Raw genomic sequence first — 22,835 nt, forward strand, 5'->3', positions numbered from 1 at the left:
CACTGTGAACTTCAACTTCTACCAAATGTGTGCAGCAGAGCGCCCATTTCCTGTTGGCCACTAGCCGAGTGGAGCTGCAGGAGTGACATGTCCACTCCCAAAGCAGCCTCTTTCGCTGGAAGCGTGTGGATGACTCACGGGTCTAGCCCCTTCCTTGATTTGTGCAGAAGCATCACTCACAAAGAATTTGCGGGTTCCAGGGGCTCTGCTGGACGTGGGAGGAGGATGGGAACAACAAGGGCAGGGGTTACCCGGTGGCAATGCCGACTTCACGTAGAAAACACAACAGCCTGACTCTCAGACCTGTGCTTCTGAGCCGCCTGGGTGGCTCAGTGGGTTAAGCCTCTGCCTTCCGCTCAGGTCGGAAGAACACCCAGACTATGACTTTTGATCATTTTCCCTTCTGTGTCTACCTCTCCACCCAAGAGCTCTGTTTGCACCCAGCTGGCCAACCGCCTTCTCTAGCCTCGGGCTTCCTCCTTCCGGATCCGCCACCTGACGAGAAGACAACAGACATTCTGTTCACCGATCTTGCTTTCTCTATGCCCTTTTCTCCTTCCTTTCCTGCCTCACTTGAGTTAGGCTACCTTCTCCTCCACTTACTGGTTTGGACGTTTCCCCATTCTGTCGCACTTTTTAATAACGGGTTGAGATTTTAGTTGGGATGCCTCGTTGTTAATCTACCTTTTGAAAATAATTTGATTGCCATGACTTTTATAAGGAGCCGTCCATCCCTTTCTGAGCAGAGAGGATGGCAGGGTGCTCCCCCCACGGTGCCAACGGTACGTGAAATCCCGTTTCCTGACACCATGTTGGGGGTCGTCCCTCCGTGGCCATCCCTCCCTCCTCCATCCCGGTGCTAAGCTCCTACCGCTCCCGCCGCGGGATTCCTTCAGCATCGTCCACACCATCATTGACTTCAGAGCTGTTTCCGAAAAGGCCCCTGGGCAGATAGACTTTGCTTCCTGAGAGACACATGCCTCCATGTGTGGCTTTAAATAAATTGGGAAAAGCTTTACACTGTTCGTAGGACTCTTTTTCTAGTAGCTTATCCAGAGCGTTTTCCGGCAAGGGAGGAGACCCTCGCCCTTTGCCTTCCATTTGAGTCCTCCCTGATCATGTTTGTCCAAGTTCTGCTGTTTTAGAACGTTGCCTGCCAAACTGCTTCGAAAATCATGAAGCATCTTGCTTGTCCAAACTATGGTACACTTCTTTGAGAACTGACATGAACCCTTCCCTTCCTGGGCAATTTGTTTCATATTACAATGGGACAGAGTGATGTTTTCCCATCTGAACCTGATGTGCAGTTGGGTTCTTGGTCACACTGTCCTGCCACCTGCAGATGTCTTCGGGCTCTCTGGGTGATGACTGTTACCTTGCCTTCGCTCACGTTACCCACCTGAGTAGAGCAACAGGGAACGGGAAGACCATGGCTTACGCCACGCCTGGCTTAGGGAGTCATGACGATGGTTCACTGCTCTGTTCTAGAAGGTACTTTTCAGACCGTGGTCAGTGTTGATCTGATCAGGTGCTTCCCCTGGGTTTTGCTGCATTGGCCAGAGTAGGAGGACAAACCTTTCAAACAAAGCTGATCACATCTCTCCTCCCAGGGCTGTTTCTCATCTCTCCTTGCTTCACTCGTCTTGAAATTCCTGGAGTGCTAGCCTGTCTCGCTGGCAACCCTTCCCCTCCACTTAAATATGCCCACATCAGGAAGGCCAGGTCGCTCTTCCCCTGCTAACCAGCGGATGCACACGTCACCCCCTGGGGCATTCGTTTAAAGAATCCAGGTGCGGGCTGACTGACGTTCACGTCCATCTACACTGAACGTCTGAACGTCACGGCTTTCTGTCCTTTTTTTTTTTTTCACATTTTAGGGAGGGAGTGGAGAGGCAAATTTTATAATTCTGTTCATTTCAGTGGAAAAAGAAATTCACATTTCGTGTTGTTGATATGATGATGAGACCAACCCACATCATCCACACCACAGCCACCGGGTACAAACGGCGGTGTCTCCACGGCTGTTTTAATCGCATTCTCGCCCACGTTGAATTCTTTCCTTTGTTCAATGTCATTTTGCAACTTTAGAGATCGTTTTATTTTTAATTTTTTTCTACTTGACAAACAGCATTATTATTATTATTATTTTTTAGAGATATTTTTTGAACTATTAAGGTGTTGAAACTTCCCCAAATGTCCCCTGGGTTCCCCCCACCCACCGACTCCGCTGTCCCAAATCTTTGTCCTTCTGAAAATGTGGAGGGACCATCTGTTATCAAAGGCCTCTGACCAATGTGTCCACCAGAGGATGCTGCCTTTTGTTTTTTCCTATCAGATTCCATTTCTGGAGACTGGAAAGATTATTTATCAAATTATTATTATTATAATAAATAAATATATATTAAATTATATTTACTGAATTATTGAATAGAATATCAGGGCTTTTTAAAGAAATATATTCCCCAGCTTGTAAATCCCAAGTTTTCAAAACTGGCGATAACGGAAGGAGATGGATATGACTTGGTGTCCAGTGCTGGGACACACCGCGTGTCCTTGGTGGTTTGATTCCTCTAACTCTGCTCTCGAAGGGGAATAAAACCGACGTGGTCGGGAATTCCTTGAAATATTCCCCCCCTTGCCTCTCACTTTTCTGTCCGTCGAGACTTGTAAAGAAGAAGAAGGGCCTGGAGAGAGGTGGGAGGAAGTTCACGGACCCTGCAGATGCCCCTCCTAGAAAGGGACAGGAGGAGGAGGAGGAGGGCTGCTGAGAGAACGATCAGATTTACCAGATTAAAGTACAAGCCCCCAGTTACATTTGCATTTGAGATAAATGATCCTTTGGATCAAAGGACATCCACAGCAAGATGTGGGACATGCTTATTCTAAAAATGCATCATGTGTGTGGCATTCAGGCTTCGCTGGGGGCTCCCTGTCACCCAGCAGCTCTGGCTATGGGGGGGGGGGGTGACAGCAAGGACAACGTACAGGAAAGACAAGAATGAGTTGGTACCTTCACATCTACGGGGACTCAGCCGATGGTGGAAGGAGCACAAAGTAGCTTTGTGAGGATGAGAATAATGGGGCTAGGAAAAAATATGGATAGGGGAAATAAAGGAATTAATGTCTCGGGGTGGTGATGGCATTTCCATCCCTGCCTCACAGTTTGTTCCTTGTGATTGTCTCAGAGAGGCTGATGGTCCGCACGTATGCACGGGCACCTACCTTGCCTGGGATATGACCCGGCAGGTGGCGAGATGCAGAAGTAGGGGGTGTGTTCGGACTCAGGGCTCGAGGTTGTCCTCTCTGGTGCTGGCCGCCTGCCCTAACTTGCTGGACCTCAGTTGTCATGCTTGGGAACGGCAGCCAGAACCCTTGTCCTGCCTCCTTTCTGGCAGTGTTGTAGAAATAAGGCAGCATGATGGATGGGATGAAAGACTGTTTATGTCTTTTACACCGTCAGTTCTAGAGGATTGGAGACTAGGTCTGTCCTGTTTGATGTGGGAAACAAAGTCAGAAGAGGAAATATTATATTTCCTTCCTACCCACAGCCCACTGATGAGTCCTGGAAATGGGCAGAGTAGGACCTTCCTCTAGGGACTCAGCTGCCTCGATGTTAATACCTTGCTAAGGGCAAAAGACAATCCTAGCCCGACCCCCAGGATCCTATAAGTCTATTTTAACATATAAAAATTCCTTTGGAAACTCTCTTTATCTCTACCTCTCCCAAGATACATGCTGGCAATCATCCCCAAGCCTATGACCCACCGATATACATCTGAAGGGTCTCATGACTCGGGTTTTATTAGACGGTAATAAATGACTTTTCCCAACCATAGCTAGTCCCCATCAAGGTCCTGGAAACCTTCCTTCCAAAATTCCAAGAGAATTAGGCTCTTCCTAACCCTGTCCCAACTTGAAAGTATATAATGGGCCACTCCTCAACCATCAGTCTTGTGCAAACCAAAGAATTTTAACCCCTTTTTGCTGCTGATGATCACACTGCATTTCCTGTACATCCGTAAGCATTTCTACACCCCGATTTAGTGCACAGCGTGAAAATGACTGATGTGTAATTCATTACCGTTTGTCAGGGATGAAACCAACATGAAACCGACATTTGGTGGTTTTTCACAAGGGCCAAATATTTCTTTTCGTTTAATAAAAAAGTGATACATTCGAGCCTCATCAAAGCCTGGATGCCCACATCAAGACTTTAACGTGCAGTCTTCCAGCCTTCCCAGCGTGAGTGTTGCCTACTACAAACAACCTGGGCACAGGGGCAGCGTTGGGGGACTAACAGGGACCATAAATCCTACCAGGGCTGCACGTTTAAGCTGAATGCCTGAGCCGGAAACATAGACACGATTTTGTTCAGCAGGCGTCGTCATGAAGAGTAAAGCCTAGAAGGTGTGCACGTTTCCTTTCTCCATACTGGGGTCATTTCACGGTGCATCGGCATTTTTATCTTCAGTTCTAAGAAATTCCAATCGACTCGCTTTAAAAACATGTTCATGGACTTTCTCCCATCACAAAGGAAACTACTCGTTTATTATAAAGGATTTTAATCTCTCAGGGTTTTCTGTTCTGTTTCCAGCACCCATGCCAGGTGCTGGGGACTCTTGGGGCTGGACCCAAGTCCTGGAACAAGCTTGGGCTTCTCAGGCTATCTGGTATACCTGCGGTGGGTGCCCTCAGGCTGGGGTCAGACCACAGCTTCTCTGTGCACGGTCAGTTTTAACATGTAGAAGCATGATGGAGTCACGGTCGTTTGTGATGTCACTGGCTTCCTCCCTCCGTGTCACGTGAACTTACCCTTTTTATTCAACTCCTGGCATTTGTTGTCTCCTTTCCTGTTTAGACACAAGAATCATTCTCTAGAACTAGGCTATTGTGCCGGCCTCCTCACCGAATGTCTCACCTTCATTTCTACCCGCCCCCGTTTGCCTTCTACTTGCCAGCAAATTAATTTCCCATCCCATGAAAGATACATCCTGTTCCAGGATCTTTGCATCACCCCTTCCTGAAACTCCATGCCCATTAGACAATAACTCCCAGGAGTTCAGACCCACATCCAACAGACGTGGAGAGACATTACTGTAGCTCCTGGGAATGAGTCTCAGTTGACTGTATCGGGCCCGGCATTGGGCTCCCTGCTCAACGGGGAGTCTGCTTCTCCCTCTGCTCCTGCTCTCTCTCTCTCTCTCAAATAAATGCATATATAAAATCTTTTTTTTTTTTTTGAGTTGTGGACAAAATCTTTTATTAGTTTCTCATTTACAGGCCTCATCAGTGCCTCTGATAGTACTGTTAAGAGACCATTTTACCTAGCTTACCACTAAATGAAAAAAAATTTTCATCACCAAATTTTTCAACATCTGTGGGTCACAGATGTTGGGGTTAAAACCCTTTAAATCATCTGCTCCTTGGACACGGCATGCGGGCTGTCAAAAGGAAACCGGTGGTCGGCTTGAATCACCGGACGTCCGAGCATTAACACATGTTGGGTCCTCAGCATTTGGGTTCTATTTGCCCCAAGCCCTCCTCACGTTTCATGCATCTCCCGTGCCCTGATGGGAGGCTGGAGGCCAAGGGCTCAGGCTCAAGCTTCATTAGAATCATCCTGTGGGGCTGGTAGGTCACTGGCCTTGGCTCCCGGACTGCCTCGTGGTCCCTGGGGTTCTTTGAAAATTACCGATTTCTGGTTTCCACCCCAGACGACATGCCTTAATTACTCTGTGGCAAGACCTGTGCATGAGAGAGAGAGAAGGAGACTAGGGAAGCCTGTTAGGTGAAAATGACAAAATTATCATTTCCAGTTCTACAGTAAGCCAAAGCTACTGTGTGAGGTTAGTGTGGGGTGAGAGTGTACTTAAATTCTTGTGTATATTTTGACGAGAGAAGTCTAAGAATGTTTTCGGGTTTTGCCAGGTTACTATTTTTTTTTTTTTAAGATTTTATTTTTAAGTAATCTCTGCACCCAACGTGGGGCTTGAACTCCTGACCCTGAGATCAAGAGTCCCGGGTTCTACTCACTGAGCCAGCCAGGTGGCGAGTCCCCAGTGCTCCCCACAGCCCATCTCTGTGAATAGTGCTGTGCTAGGACCAACGCTTAGAACAAAACTGGCCCTTCATCCTTGGGAATTCCAGCCAAAGGCAGACGAACGCTGATCTCTAAGAACAACTCTTACTGTTTGAAAATTAATACACTAATTAATAATGACACCAATTCCCAACTGAGAAGTATACTTAAGAGACAACAGAACAACTAATTACTTTCTATCTGGAATCCTATAAATTCTCTCCAGCAGGGGTGCCTGAGTGACTCAGTCGTTAAGAGTCTGCATTTGGCTCAGGTCATGATCCCGGGATCCTGGGATCGAGCCCCACATCGGGCTCCCTGCTCAGCGGAAGCCTGCTTCTCCCTCTCCCACTCCCCCTGCTTGTGTTCCCTCTCTTGCTGTGTGTCTCTCGGTCAAAAAAATAAATAAAAATATCTTTAAAAAAATTCTTTCCAACAATCCAGTAGACCAGGTACTATCATTTCTTCTGTTTGATGCATAAGGATATTAGAATTTCTTAGAAGATGACTTTTACCCAAGTAAGTATCAGACTTAGTTAGCGCCATCTTCTGTGACCCTAAAACCAGGCTGGTCATGACAGAAGACAGGTGGAGTCAGGTGGGCTTTGCAGGGGATGGGGTGAGGGCGGGTGCCCGTGAGACCGTCTTGCCTGGTCCTTCCTTCCAAGGGCCTCGGTGGAAGACCCACAGCATCGTCTGAAAAGAAGGCTGAGCCACGACAGAGAAGCCCACCAAAGGATGGGAGAGGACCAGTCCGTGATCAGTAGCCGTCTTTAAGCCACATCTCATTACCCTGATGCAGATCTGCAGTTGCTGTAAATTAACATTTCTATAAATGCCATAATTATCTTGTGACTAGTACCATTATATCACAATATTTTTGCATGTGTTGACAGTATTTATTTAGAAAATGTCAACATTTACAATACGCCACAATTTGTCAACTTGTGTTGATGTTTCTGCTCAAGAAAAAAATAAAAATAAAAAACGCGTCGAGCCTTCTTTGTCGGAGGATGGGTCTGCCTCTTGTAAATTAACTGCTGCAGGTGTGAAAGAGACCGTCCGTGAGAAGGGAGGTCGGTGGGGAGGGGCGTTCCCAGCATGTTTGCCCAAATAGGATCTTGTCTTCATAATCAGACCAAAAAAACCCCATGCAAACCCAGGAGAATGAACAAAACATCCCCTAAAACCCCAAACTACATCATCCTCTCTTGAAGACCCGTTTTTCTTCTGTCCTGAGGCAGCGGTGCCCTCAGGTGAGGAAAAGAAGTCACTCTCAAATGAGAGAGAAAAGAACAATGGGAGGGAAGAGAATGGTGGGAGGGAAGGTGTCACAGGTGTCCACACAGGGAGCCCAGCGTCTTGGGGTGAGCGGCAAATGGGCAGGACGTGAGGAGGCTGCACACAGGGGCAGGTCATGGTACACCTGCCCAGCCCTTGTGCCCAGCTCCGGGGCACCTGCTGAACACCTGTCAGCAAGTACTGCTCACTCTGGCCCTCGGCCCTTGGCAGGCGCTTCTGATCCTGAATTTGCAATCCAGTAAACCTTTCCGCTGTCTCTTACTGCAGAAATTAATACTATCCTGGGTCCCGTTTTGGCAAGAAGGCCCCGTGTGCCAGGGCAATGATCCCCATTTCAAAATAAACATTTTCTGGAAACACTTTACAGGAGTATAGACTTGGGGTGGACCACGAGAATTTGACTTTTTTTTTTTTTTAAAGATTTTATTTATTTGACAGAGAGAAATCACAAGTAGAGAGAGAGAGAGAGGAGGAAGCAGGCTCCCTGCTGAGCAGAGAGCCCGATGTGGGACTCGATCCCAGGACCCTGAGATCACGACCTGAGCGGAAGGCAGAGGCTTAACCCACTGAGCCACCCAGGCAGCCCGGAGAATTTGACTTTTTAATGGTGTTCTGACTTTTACAGGGTTAGAAAGGATTCTATTTCCTATTCTATTTCACTCTGCAGAGTGCGTCGTCAAGGTGACCCAAGGGCTTCCAAACATGGAAAGTCTGGCTAAAGAATAGTGTTATGGATTCAGTTTTCTGGGTGAGACATTTCCTGTTTGGGATTATCGAGGTTTCAGTCACTTAAGATATATAGTACCTCCCCCAACGACATGTCCTATCAGCCCAGATTCTTCTAATGGGGAACCCTGATTTTGTGGGTAAATGCTTGTTGCCTCCTCTGAGCTGAGATGGTATCCTTGTCCCTGGAAAGCAGAGCCATTGGCCTTTGAGGGTGTGCAGCGCCCCCTAGCGGGAGCCCATCTACAACCTGCACCTGCTCTGAGGATCCTTGGAGACACTCCTTGTCCCACATCCGGGCCGGGGGGCGCGACTCCGTCAGTGACTTAACGCTCGGTGTCTCCAAAGTTACATGCACACACTTACAGCACACGGAGCCCCGGACACACCCACCTAAAATAAACTTAAATTCCTCTCGAACATGTTTTGGTTGCTCAAGTCACCCACGGCCACAATCAAAGATCCTAAACTTGCCTATCTCTGCTGAAATAGGCGGCCTCGGTCCCCCCCTACGGCTTTCTGTGTTTGCAGCACACACTTTTGTTGTTTTTTCTAGCTCTGCTGTCTCCCTCGACGTCACGTTGCCTTCCCCATATTGAAAGTGTCCCGAGCTATGCCAAGGCAGACCCTGAAATTAGCCAAATGAGATCTTACCATTAAAAGGAAATCATTTTTTATTCAAACAAACATACCCTTGACAGGATTTAATACCTTGTTGTATTTAAATCAATAATAACCGTGAATTATTGATCATTTGCAAGGGGCAACGCAAAATTAGCTACTGGGCCTGTTTCCAGAGTTTGGGTAAATTTATGACAAATGGGATATTGACTAATAATATTTTAAAAGCCTTTTACATTTTTCAGCCCTTCTGGTTACAAGGAATTTATTAGGCCAAATACTGTAAAATGCAATGAAATAGATTCGTTCTCTTTTTGAAATACGAGTAGACAGTATACCGGGATACCGCGTAACCATAAACATAAAGCTTTTCCTTTATGTATATTTCTACTTTAAATTACGGATCGTGCTTTCAAGTTTTCATGCCAAGAAGCACCCCGAACACCCAAAATTAAAAGAAGAGCTCTCGGATAGTTCATAAAAAGTAAACATCCCGATGCTAGATTAGAGTTTATGTCTCTGTTCCTTGAGATGTTTTCTTTGCAAAGCTGTCTCTTGAATTGACTCGAGAGTGAGTGCACACAGAGCTCACAGAGTAGAGACCATTCGAACCTGGTCTCAGAAGCGATACCAGGAGTGGTTTTATTCATACAAAACGTGGGTTTGTTTCTGTCCAAGCTGGTGTGGTTTTCCTGTCAATGTTGAAACAGTGTGTTGAGAAATTATTCTTACTTCTCTTTATTGTCAAGGGTCAAAGACCAAATGTCCTATGGTGGGTCTACTCTCCCCCTAAGTTTGTGGCGTTACAGGCACTCTCCCCTTTATTCATTATTTACGGCGTTTCCTAGATCTGCAGACAGATGTTCATTACCGGAGGAGAGAGCTACAGGCTTCATTTTCCGAAGGACAAGCTGAGGGAGACCTACGTTAGCATCACCATCAGAGGTCCTGGGGTAGCTCTCTACTGACCTCCTATTAGCTCCTTAACTAGCGTATCGCAGGGGGTGCCTGGGTGGCTCAGTGGGTTAAAGCCTTTGCCTTTGGCTCAGGTCATGATCCTGGGGTCCTGGGATCGAGCCCCGCATTGGGCTCTCTGCTCAGCGGGGAGTCTACTTCCTCCTCTCTCTCTCTCTGCCTGCCTCTCTGCATACTTGTGATCTCTCTTTGTCAAATAAATTAAATAAAATCTTTTAAAAAATAGGGTGTTGTGGGGGGAAACTGTCAACATGAATAAACAAATCCTAACAGAAACCCCAGACATGTTGCCTGTGGTATGTTTATTAACAACAATTTCTCTTCCCGGAAACCTGCCTTGTAATGACCATCAATAGGCCATCAGAAGAAACACAAGAATTTGTTTATGTGGGATTTTGTCTCATTATTCACCTTATCCTACATACTCGGGCCCACTGCCCGGAAAGCTGCGAAACTTATCATTTCAGAAACTTGTCTCTTGCTCAAGTTTTGAAAAAAGATTTTTCAGCTCGACTCCCAACAGACAAAAAATTCACGTTGTCAAGACGATGGAGAGAGATGGTGCGCTCCAAGGGGCAGTGATTGTTTTTCTCTGTCTCTTGCCTCCAAAAAAGGAGAACTTCCATTTCTCTTTTGTTTAGGGCAAAAAAAAAATAAAAATATGGGCTGTGCCCAAACTGAGTTGGAAACCAACCCATGTGGGTCACAGAACACCTCTCAGTTATGAATAAACTTGTTCTTCCGTGGGACGAAGTGAGAACCTGGAAGTTGGTGACTCTCCACCTGCGACTTGAACAGGATACCACTACCTCCCTGGGCTTTGATGTCTCCAGTTGCAAGAGGGACACAGTCATGCTGCTGCCTGTGCAGAAGACACAGGTAGGACGGAGGGAAGGAGGGTGGCGCCTTCACTGCCAATGACCTTGTTTCATCCTGAGATCCCGCTCCCTGCTCAGGCCTTTGAGGCTCTAGTCTGCACTGAGGAAGGGCCAACTCTTCTAAATCATGTTTTTGCTAGTGGGGAGATCCTGGAATCTTACCTCTTTTCTTAGGAATTTTATCTTGTTACACATCCAAAATCTATCTCCCCAAGACTCCACCCTACAAGAATCCTGGATGTAGAGTCTGAGTTCCAGTACTCCCCCTCCCCATCCACTTGTTGTGTGATTTAAAGCCACTAATTTCGAACCTTGACGGCTTCGTGGGATCATTACTATGTGCTTCATCTAGTGTAGAAATAGAGAATCAATTTTTGTTTGTTTGAGTCACTGGAAACATTATGTATTCATTAAGAAATAAGCGTGGAAGGGTATTTTTTAAAAGAAAAGTGCTTTAGCATCCTCAGGGACAGTCTTCTCTAATTTTCTATTTTCTCAAAAAAAAAAAAAAAAAAGGAAATCAATATCCCAGAGAAAACAAATGCCCCTCTGAGATGCTCACTTTCTACCCATGGAGTCTTAACTTCTGGTACTTCAAACTGTGACCTTACTTGGAAATTAGGTAAAGATGGGGTCTTCCTGGAGTATGGTGGGTTCCTAATCCGTTAGGATCTGTGCCCTTACAAGAAGGGGAATTTGAATGCAGACATCATACAGGGAGACCGTGCCATGAAAGTTGGGAGGTGCACTGCCGTGAGTGGGGGATTTACCAGCAGTGGGGAGAGAGCCCTGGACGTACCGATCCCTGGAGTCTTCCGGGGAGCCCTGCCCTGCAGACCCTTGACCTCGGGCTGCTGGCCTCCAGAGCTGCGAGGCAAGACATTCTATTGTTCTAAGCAACTCCCTCCCTTCTGTTACGGCAGCTCCAGGAAACTTGGGCACTGGTCTGTTCTCGATAATCGTCACTCTTCCGGCCCTGCTCTGATTTCATCTGTGACTGTGGATTTCCTTCCTAACACATTTCTCCAAGAGACCCGCTGTAGGTGGCCGGTGAGAGAATAAATTTGCTGTAATCCCTGCTGAGCAGGAGGCAAACGGGAACACAGGCTTGGAGTTCAGGGAGTTCAGGGACTCGGGCTGGATCTCTGAGGGCGACTTACTGCTACCGTGGGACTTGGGGAAAGCAATTAATCACCTCTAGGCCCCAGCTTCCTCTTCTGCGAAACGGGTTAAAAGCACTTCCCTGGAGAACCTGGCACGTAAAATAATCTGAGAGCCGGTGGTAGTTATTATTACGCTGGAAACAACTTGAGTTTTGAAGAATATGTGTGTGTGTGTGTGTGTGTGTGTCTACGTATTTATTACTACTGTTCTATTCCATTAATGACAATGCTTGTTTACTTCCTCTCAAGTAAGACTGTAGGGCAACTGGCATTAATCATCAATGAAGGGTCCTAATCCTAATCCTAATCCTAAAGTCATGAGGGACCCAGGATCTTTCTGTCTTATTGCTCAGCATTCCTGGGGTGTTGTTGTCACCAGTTTGGTCCAGACGGTTCACCACTGCATCCCAGGACAGCCCACTGGGAAAGGATATGGGGAAACAAGAACATTTCCCAGAAGAGACCCACATTCCATTGGCTAGAACCTGGACTTGTGGCCACGTCAGGCTGCAGTGTAGCCTTGGTCCTGAGCAGCCAATGTAATTCAGTGTAGAGATGTGGAGGGTGGAACTTGGGTGAACTGTCTCACTCCCAAACATACATCAGCACAGAGATGTTGGCCAACAAAGTATAGTTAATGCATTATTTTTTTTGTTACTATTATAACGATGATTAATATCCAACACTGGCAAAACGTCTCCTGTCTTAAGCAAAGAGAACAATTTCCATATCATTGCTGGGGAGGGACGACTTTTCTCTACCTTTCAAGGCCCTTCCAGCTGCCCTAAGAATTAAACAGACACAAAACAGTTAACAGTAGAAATGAAAATTAATTGCATACATACTGGGAATCCATATAAACATTAGAGATTCCAAAAACAGGCAATATGATGTATATAAGTCATTCCAGCCTAAGGAGAAAGGGCTAGGGTCCTGAGGCTTCAAAGGGAAGGAAGACAATTCATGGGAAGGATGGAAAGAACACATGTTTGGTGAACAAAAGTTTACCGGGCCATCCAGGAACAGTGGGACGCAGACAGGACTTTGAACAAACAGGCTTTGCTAGTGTTGAAGAGGAAACATTTTCCTCTACCTTTCAAGATTCCTCTAGCAGTCCAAGGATTAAATTTACATGAGATGGAATAATAGGAGAAAAACCAAAGTTTAATTATGTGTGCACCGAGGCCCAATAGTCAAATTGAGACCTAAAGAAATGACAAAAGTGGGCAGTTTTTATGCTTTTCGACAAAGAGATGATAAATCTGTGAGGAATTGACAGGACGTAGGAGACTTAACCTTGGGAGTTGTAAGGAATGTGGAGAGAATGTGTCCTGGGGTTGTAAATCAGTAAAAGCACAAGGTCTGTTCATACAGCCTACTTCGCTCTGGATTCCCCTCTCTGGTGATACATTTTCTCTTTTCCTCCTGGTGCAGGCAGAGTGCCTCTCACGTGGGAGGTTTATCTCCTGGAAACAAGGGGTGGGGTGGTTCAGAGTGTTCTTCTTACGTTGGCTATTTCTTAAATAACTTTTAATTCAAAATAATCAGTGCACCAAAGTGGCACATTTTGGGGTGGCCTGCCCTTGGCCCCTTCTCTAGCCTCCACCCTGTCTACCGTAGCTAGCTCGTATCTCAATGTAGTTATCTATGGTGATCGCTCCCTTCTGGGGACGGGTTCTCTATTTAGCTTTAGCTAGTGGGGAGGGAAAAAAGGAAAACTGCTCAAGACTTCCGCTTCTTAAAAATAATCAGCCTAAAATAATCTACATAGCAAGAGACACATTTTGGGGTGGCAAACTTTGCTCCCTTATACCATCAGTTAAAGATTTCCTAGCACCATTGCATTTATAATAAGGTTCACCGCTTTGCATTAGAATTTGCTTTACAACTATGGGGACATATCACCCCTGGCTCCTAGACGGTCCCGCCATGGTCAGCGCTATGCGATACCCTTCCATCGTCCAACACAACACAGGAAACTTGGAAAGGAGTCATGCCTTTCTCCATGCAATCATATCCCCACTCTACAGCTATCCCTATGCTGTGTTCTATAATTTTAAAATGATGAGATTTAAGGAAACAGCTTCGTATTACTGAACCCAATTATTGAACATGTTTTTTTCCCTCCCCCACATAGTAAAGTTACAAGACAGGAGAAAGTTAGACATGAGGGATGATGCCTGGCAAACAGAAGGAGTAGTTGAGAGCATCCTGAGCCTGACTTTCACGTGACTCCCCTCAAATTGGTTTCTGAAATGACCAGAAAAGCTTCTTTCTGAGAAAAAAAATGTGTGTTCGGGAAATGAGTCATTGTTCCCAGATGATACATAGTGCCTTTTATTTTTATCATCAATGCAAAATCTGATTTGTATGCTAAATTATTAATAGTTTTCTCTCTATATTTTGGAAAATGTTCTAATTTTAAAGATGAAAAGGCACCATTTAAATGGGAGAAATAAATTACTGACTATGAAAATATCTGTAACTAGGGGACAGAATTGCTTATCTGCCAAAGACATGTGTCAAAAATAAGGAAACACATCAAAACAGCTAATTCACCTGTCAGATTAATATTTTTGATAGGATACATGTTGCTAATGGAAAAATAAAGGAGCATTTTTTTTTTTTTTTTTTTTAGCTTTGGGTGAGTTCGTGAGTTTAATTCCCGTACTTCTTTGGAAGCATGATTTTCTTCTGTGCAATTGCATAATTGTCCAGTCACTTCCAGCAGCTTGTAGCAGCAGAGATGGGAGAGAAGGAGCTGCTTCTCTGTTCCTCTGATGGCAGGTCAAAGCTGTGTGAGTCTCAGGGACCTATTACAACAGAGTCAGCAGGAGGAATATTGGTTTGGGGGTATTTGAAAAGAGGGCATCTGGCTGGAGCAGGAATCCCATGCTGAGAAAGACTGTGTTGTTCTTTTGCCTGGGGCAGAAGCTTGGAATGTAGAAGCACCCAGTGGGGAAAGTGGGGCTTGGTGCCAAGGAGATTGAGTGTGGGTAGGAAGAGGAGAGGCGTCTCTGGGGAATTGTGCAGGTATCCATAGGAAAAGGAGTCAGCTTTCAACACCTGCTGGGTCCTAGAGTTACACTGTATAGCTATCTTACCACAATGTTTAACCAGGAAGAATATGCTTACTCCGTGTCTCTCCCTGGGGGTAAAACCTTCTCTAGGGGGGGATGGGGCAATGCTCAGTGGGGATAGATACAGATTGAATCAGGGATAACATCTTATTTATGTCAAGTTTTTATTTATGCAATTAATATAATTATTTTCAAACTATACATTGAGGCTGTATTATCTTCAAGATAAAACTGAGTATAGAAGAGTGTGCTAGAGTCATAGTAACAAGCATAAGAAATGAACCTTCTCATCTCAGTGCACTGACACAAGAAAATTCTTCCCTCTCCTACTCCTGGCTCTCGGAGGCCTTTCCAGGTCAGTGTTGAGAACCTGGTCCCTTCTACTTTCTGCATGTGTCGATAGGAAAGAGAAAGCATAAAGGGGACACTCCCACTTCCTGCGCATGTCAGCCCTGAAGGGACACATCCCTGCTGTTCACACGTACAACTAGTTGCACATCCCCATCTAGATGCCAGTGGGTGGCAAATACCACCCCTTGCTGGACAGCTGCTTCTCTGTGACAGCTCACACGTTGGAAGAGGCAGTACGTGTTTTTGGCAGAGAGCATCCTCCCTACATCAGAAAGTGTGAGCTCTAAACCCATGGGACTTCCTAGTCCCACCGCAGGAGGAGGAGACAGGCTCATCCCTCTGAGCAGGAAGAAGAGGAGGGGGAAGGGACAGAGGAGAATGACTTCTCAGAGCACTTCCCTGAAGTCCCAGTGGCCCATCGTGCCAGGCGCATAGGACACAGGGGCTCCCAGGGGGACAGGACAGGTGTCACATGAGGGGATAGGCACAAAGGAGTGTTGTCTCAGCAGAGGTTTCTGAGTTGAAGAGAGGTTAGCTAGACATCCAGGCAAACACAACACCCACGGAGAAGCCCCAGAGGTAGGGGAGAGCATGACACATCCTGGGGTTGATGTGGTTCCCGTGGTCTGTGCAGGGTAAAGGAGATGGGACTGAGCAGCGGAGCAGTGCGGGGTCGGGTGGCTCCCGACAACTAGGCAGAGGCCACGTGATGACGGACCTTGTTACCTCACCGGTCCCTGGGTCTTTAGCCTGAAGGCCGAAACGAGCCAGTAGAATGGCAGTGACATAATCATATTTGCATTTCGGGAAGACCCCGGGAGCTGCAGGGAGAAGGGTCTGGAGAAGGCAGGACTGAAAAGGTGGCCCCCTGATCAGTGGACCCCAATCTCCAAACCCTGCAGCGGAGGCCAGCAGGAGCTCACTCTGACTTTGCAGGCTGGTTTTTCACCTTGGTATTACTTGGGGTCATGTCGACATTTCACTATGTCTCCTCAGTCCAGAGCTCAGAAATAGTTAACTTGTCGTTGCTGCTGATTTGCCACAAACCATTCTTCATCGCAGGCTTCGGCAGACGTCACACCCATTAAGTCCATTGTTGGCGGGAGCTAAGATCAGGTTCCAGGCACTGAGGGACCCAACACAGAAACAGAATTCAGTTTTCTGGAGACTCTCTCCCTCCACACGCACAAATTTACAGTCATACATTTATGTGCATATAGAGACGCTGGAGAGAAGGAATGATATGGCAGGTGCGAAAAAATGTGCAGGTACAAACGGAGAAGGGAATTGACTGATTTCCTTGTCCTTGCAACGACTTTTTAAAAATATTTATATTTTAAGTCATCTCTACACCCAACGTGGGGCTCAAACTCATGACCCCGAGATCAACAGTCGGATGCCCCTCCGACTGAGCCAGCCAGGCACCCCCTGCAATGTCTTTTCCAAAAGGGTTCAAGATGGAAGCAAGAGGGGCCAGGCAGCCGTCATCCTTCTGGCCCCACGCATGCAGGGGCTGCTCCCACGCAACGGGCCACGGGACTCATGAGATAGTCAATGAGCAAAGTGGGACTGTAATTGAACGGATCTGTCATCGGAGCCCAGCTCATCTGTAAAGCCACTGGAGATCTTCCCTCTAACTGCAATGTCCACACGGAGGTCAAAGGCTGTGGGAGTAGCATGCACGTGGGACCAGCTGTCCACGGCTTCCTTAACGTGGTCTCTGCACCTCACGGACACCCCCACATCTGGGCACAGCGGGGGCACTCTGCGTGGGCACGCCGCTCAGGAGGGATCTGAAAGACAGATGCCGAGCCCCATGGACCAGAAGAGGCAAAAGGCTCCAGGACAACTCCCACTGTGTGAGGGTCCGACGGGGATCATTAAATGTCGTGACCCATATCGTAGGTGTTGTTTTGCCTCGTGTCATTGGAAGAGAAAGGCCCGTTTTTTTGCAGGCGTGTGTGTATTTATACACACACACATGCTGTGTTTTACACATTATGTACTTATGATGAAATTAATTTTAACTTGAGGCATTATGATATATAAATATTCATAACTGTGATTGGTTGGTGGCTTAAAAACCTAAATTTGGTGATGAGAAAAATAAAACAACTTTGAGGTTCTTGTGCAAGAAGGACGAGTCGGACCCCGGGATAAGCCACTTAGTGAATATTGAAAACTCGGGCCCCGGGGAAGTGGAGCTCATCAGAGTTCCTTCAGCCAGCTTTGCCGTCCGGAAGCGTGATGGAGAGACTCTCAGTGCACCATACTTCAAAGTGATTCATTCCCTGAAAATGTCCTTTATTCTGCTCCCTCCAGAGGCGAATAGGGCCCGACGCCCCACGAGACCTGAGGTTGGAACCTCCGCCTCCAAATGAGCCCATTTCCCTCGTTCTCTAGCCTTTGAGGGCGTGGCGGACGGCGGTGGATTAATCAGAGAACGACTCTCCTTCCTTCCCTCACTCATTCAGTCAAGAAATCTTTGCTGGGCATTGACTACATCTAAGCCCAGTTTCGTATTCTGAGTAGACCGACCTGAATAACACTAACCTTATTCTCGAGAAGATTTAATCTACCGGAAGAGAGCCCAGTTTGTGCTCTACTGACCTTGAGAAATGTTGTACGGTCAGATAATGAAAACACCTACTCTGAGGCCAAATTCCAGCGCAAGCCTCCCCTGGCTGTGTGATCTGAGGCCAATCGCTTAACCTCTCTGGGCATGAATTTCCTTACGGGTAAGCGATGGGCGCTAACCACAGCTTGCGTCCTGGGATTGTGATGGAGGTTCAGTGACATCATGTGTATAGGATATCACTGCCCTCATAATGAGTGTCGGGTGAAGAGGAGGATTTCTCTCCCCCTGGAGGACACAGAGCCTTGATTCATGGTTCACTGAGGGGTGGGGGTGGGGCAGACAAAACTCTCTGGAGGCGGATTCGTACAGGTCTTAGCAATTCCCTTGACTATTACAAAATAGGTAAATAATAACACACATTGAGCAAAATATTGTTAATTTTGAGAAGGCAGAAGTCTATATATGCTTGGTGGGTATATGGACAATAGAGCAAGAGTTCTCAGATGGAAAGGGTGTGAGAGGAGGAGGCTTCCCCACCTCTGCCCAAAGCTGACGGAGGAGGAAGACTAGAACGTCAAGGCATTTGCATGTTTTGGCAAAGAAAGGGTTTGTCATACAAACCCTAGAGTCATACATTTATGTGCACGGGTTAAATAAAAAATTGGGGGTCACCATCTGAAACCCAGTTGGATCAAGGAAGTCCTTAGAAATAAAGTCAGTGTTTTGGTTGCTGAGATAAGTTAGGCATTGTTGCTGAACAAAGGAACCAGAATTTGGGGCAGGAGTGGTTTGGATGGTTCTATCCTATAACAGAGGGTCTTCTGCGTCGGGGGTAAGGTTGGTTTTGAGAAGTAATGGGTACAGTTAATCAGGATAATTGAAACAGACTGTGTCTCTCTCTGCGTCACCATGCCACACCTCCCGGCGACAGGTGCCCAAGCGTGGGCTGGCTGTATCCAGGACGTACCATTGGCTTTTGTGAGTGGAGTGAAGATCCCTTATTTAGGCTGAGAGAATTAATTTCATTTCAGCCAAAGTGGTATTTAGTACTTGCATTTGCTGGGGCCTGCCCCCCTAAGAAATCATCATGCTGTTGTGGACCAGGACCTCCTTGCCCAAGATGGCGGACTCAGCAAAGACAACTGGGACTCATGAGTCCGGCAACTCCATCCCTTACCTTTAAAGTCTTTTCTGTAACTCTTGAAGATGGCAAAGGCCAAAGAGACCCTTGTGAATTGCCTTGCTTTCGATACTGATTGATATTCATGGCAATGGCGTCTGCAAGTACAGGCTGACATTAACAACAACCCCAAAATGAGACTTTGAAATACGCCTCACTCTTATGAACTGAGCCCACCTAATGCCGACATACTCTTGGGCCATTGCTTTTGCCTTGATCCAATCAGTGTTTCTCAGCCCAGGCTGTGCAATGGAATGAATAATTTTAAGAGCTTTTAAAAAATCATCGTGCCTGGGACTCATCCCCACAGATTCTGATTCAGTGGTGGTGAGAGGAGATCCAATCGATGGTACTACTAAAAACCTTCTTGGGTGATTATAATGGGCAGTCAGAGCCCAGGACCCCACGCTAACTCTCGTGATCTTTGCAAGGAAGATTTATCATTTGCTCTGGGATACGTGTCCAGGCAGCCTCGTGTCCTGACATGCTCTAGAGGGTTTCTCTCATGCCAGAGAGTGGCAATGACAGAACAGTTGAGATACACCCCACTACGGCCATTTCACACGAGCACCAACATGCACCTGTCACCTGGGTTACGACCAGTGGCACAAGATCCTTGGAGCTGGGAACTCGGGGGATGTACTTCTAATGATAAAATAAATGTTCTGGTGTCAAAGTCACGCCCTGTGCAGGAGAGTATAGCTGTGGGTTAAGTCTAACAATGGGCAAAATAAACCAAGAAAGTTAGGAGAGGGGGGCACCAATTTTCCCGTGTGCTGGACTTCAGGAGTCATGTGAGGCTATGGGAAAATAATCCATTTCTCGTTAATTAGGATTCTTCCCGTCTTAGGGTTCCTCTTATCCCTTGCGTCCAGGATGTGCAGAAAAAGAAAGCTCACAAATCGTGATTCTTTAAAAAAAATTATGGTGATTGAAAAACATTAGGGGCACCTACCTGGCTCAGTGGGTTCCATGTCCGATTCTTGATTTCGGCTCAGGTTGCGGTGTCGGGTTCATGGGATCGAGTCCCGCGTGGGGCTCCAAGCTCGGCTCGAGACTCTCTCCCTCTGCACCCCCTCAATGCTCTCTCTCTCTCAAATAAAGAAATAAAGTTTAAAAAATTATGGTCATTTACAAATATCTCTCAGACCGACAATACCCTCAAGTTTATCTTGAGATACAATTTCTTGAGATACAATTCACATAACATCACACTCATCTTTTTAATGTGCACAGTGCAGTTGTTTTTAGTGCATTCGCAAAATTGTACAACCATCCACCGCTGTCTAATTCCAGAATATTTTTTATGACCCTATTAGCGGTCACTCTCCTTACTCCCCAACCGCTAGCCCCTGGCAACTGATGACCAGTCTTTATGGGTTTTGCCAATATGGATATTTCAGGTAACTGTGATCATAGGAAAAAATGGTATCATGATACCTAAGATGCCAGGATAAATGGAATTATGTGACAGCTTTTTGTGTCTGGCTTTTTTCATTCAGCCAAATGTTCTCAAGATTCATCATGTTCTAGCCTGTAGCCGTCCTCGGCTCCTTTTTAGGACAGGATAACATTCCATTGGATGGATGTGGTATATTTTATCATGCCTCAGTGGACGGGAATTCGGCTCCATTCTTGGCCATTGTGAATAATGATGCTACAGTTCTTGCATTCACACTTCTGGGTGGACGTAGGTTTTCGGTTCTGCTGCGCATGTATGTAGGAGTGGAATTTCCTAGTGATGTGGCCACTGTATGTTTAACAGTTTGAAGAAGTGCCCAGATGTCTTCCAAAGCAGCTGCACGATTTCATGTTCCCATCAGCAGCGTGGGAGGGTTCTAGTTTTTCCGCACCCTCGCCAATATATATTATTTCCAACTTTCGAATTTAGAGCCATCCTAGTGGGTTTGAAAGGTTACCTCATCGTGGTTTTGATTTTCATTTCCCTGATGACTAGGGATGTCGGGCTCACTTTCATGTGATTATTGGCAGTTTTAATGTCTTTTTATTTTTTTTTAAAGATTTTATTTATTTATTTGACACACAGAGAGAGAGAGAGATCACAAGTAGGCAAAGAGGTAGGCAGAGAGAGAGCGGGAAGCAGGCTCCCTGCTGAGCCCGATGCGGGACTCGATCCCAGGACCCTGAGATCATGACCTGAGCTGAAGGCAGTCACTTAACCAACTGAGCCACCCAGGCACCCAAATCTGAGCTTTTAAATATGAAGTCCCTTGCATTTGAAAGTTGGGTAACGAATCCATTTTTTTTTTTTGATACTACAGGATCTAAAAGTTAAAAAGTCTGTGGGTCTGATTTAATAGACCACGTGCCCCCCACCCCTGACGTCAGCTGCCTCACCTCAGCTCGTGCAGATGTAAAATAAGAATAAGAACACTTGGCTGGCAGAACAGGACTTAAATTCATCATTTTAAATCATGGCTCTTAGAATATATGAATGTTCAATAAATGTTGGTTTGTCCAGTTGTCCCCAGTAATTTACTGACTTGCTAATTCTCTCTTGATTCCCTCCCCAGGGAAATCTGTGCCTAACAGGCAGAAAGTCTATGACCGTGCAACTCCAATCGATATTCCAGACAGAAATCACCCTTTGAGTTCTAACTAAGTGGCATCTCAAGTTCCGGAAAGGGAACCCGCAAGCCTGGAAGTCAGTTCATCATTCAGGTCAAGCCTTTGAGTTATGGTCCAAGGCACTGAGGTTCTTCCTGCAGGTGTTTCCATTTTTTTTTTTTTAAGATTTTATTATTTATTTGACAGAGATCACAAGTAGGCAGAGGGGCAGGCAGAGAGGGGGAAGCAGGCTCCTTGATGAGCAGAGAGCCCGATGTGGGGCTCGATCCCAGGACCCTGAGACCATGACCTGAGCCGAAGGCAGAGACTTACCCACCGAGCCCCCCAAGCCCCCGGGTATTTCCATTTTCAAAGGAGACCCTCTTCTAGGTACATTTGGTAGAATTCCCTGTTAGCTCTGCTTCTTCTGTCTTCTGTGTTCAACCTTTTATTTGGGGAAGGAATGTGTGATTAAAGTATTTTGTTTGCCCATTTTTCTTTCTAGACCCCCCCCCCAAGAATAAATCCCCAGGAAGACTGCCCCCCCCCACCCGCCCCACGCTCTGCTCATCGATGTAGTTCCGCCGTCTGTCGGCTAATGGATGCTCAGCAAGGAAGAGCTGACTGGCTCTTTAGGAATGAATAAATACCTGGATTTCAGCAGAGGGGTCCTTGTGCTCCTCACCTGGGAGAGGGAGCACGGTGAGTTGAATTAGGATGCAGCTATGCTGTCTGCATCTCTGGGCCAAGGAGCGCCCCCCCCCTCAACCACCTCCACCCCTGCCCCCATCACCCCCACAGGGGCAGGTGCTCCCGCCCAGGTGTCTGGAGGGAGGACAAGGCCAGGCCGAGCCCAGACAGTCCTCCATCTCCCGGTGCTTCCTGCTTCCTCAGCATCCAGGCCTCGCTCACTGCCAGTACTGACAAGCAGCTTAGAAACACCTCCGGTCCCTGGGTCCCCGTCTCCGCGCGCCCCCACCTGCCGCCTCCTCCCACCTGTGACTCCCCTGCGGCTTCCCGAGTCGGCCCCAAACCACCTCCTCCACCGACTGGGTTTTCTTCTCCAAGTCCACCAGCAGCATCTACCCCGTCTGCGTGCTCTGATGGGACCTCAGACCTCATTCCCTGGGGGCGTCTGGAAACAAGACCCCCTTTCTCAGAGGCAGAACGTGGCCTTGCATCCCATAAACAACCCCGGTGACAGTGCACAGTGAGGGGGGGCGTGGGGCACCCCTGCAGGTGGGAGGGGAGCCGGGGCCTCAGGACCGCACTTGGGATTCTTTAGATAAACACCCTATGTGTAAACACCACTTTTTCTTTTGTTTTTATCATTT

This window comes from Lontra canadensis, unplaced genomic scaffold, assembly GCF_010015895.1.
Source record: "Lontra canadensis isolate GAN:19392208 unplaced genomic scaffold, GSC_riverotter_1.0 scaffold58, whole genome shotgun sequence".
Taxonomy (NCBI): domain Eukaryota; kingdom Metazoa; phylum Chordata; class Mammalia; order Carnivora; family Mustelidae; genus Lontra; species Lontra canadensis.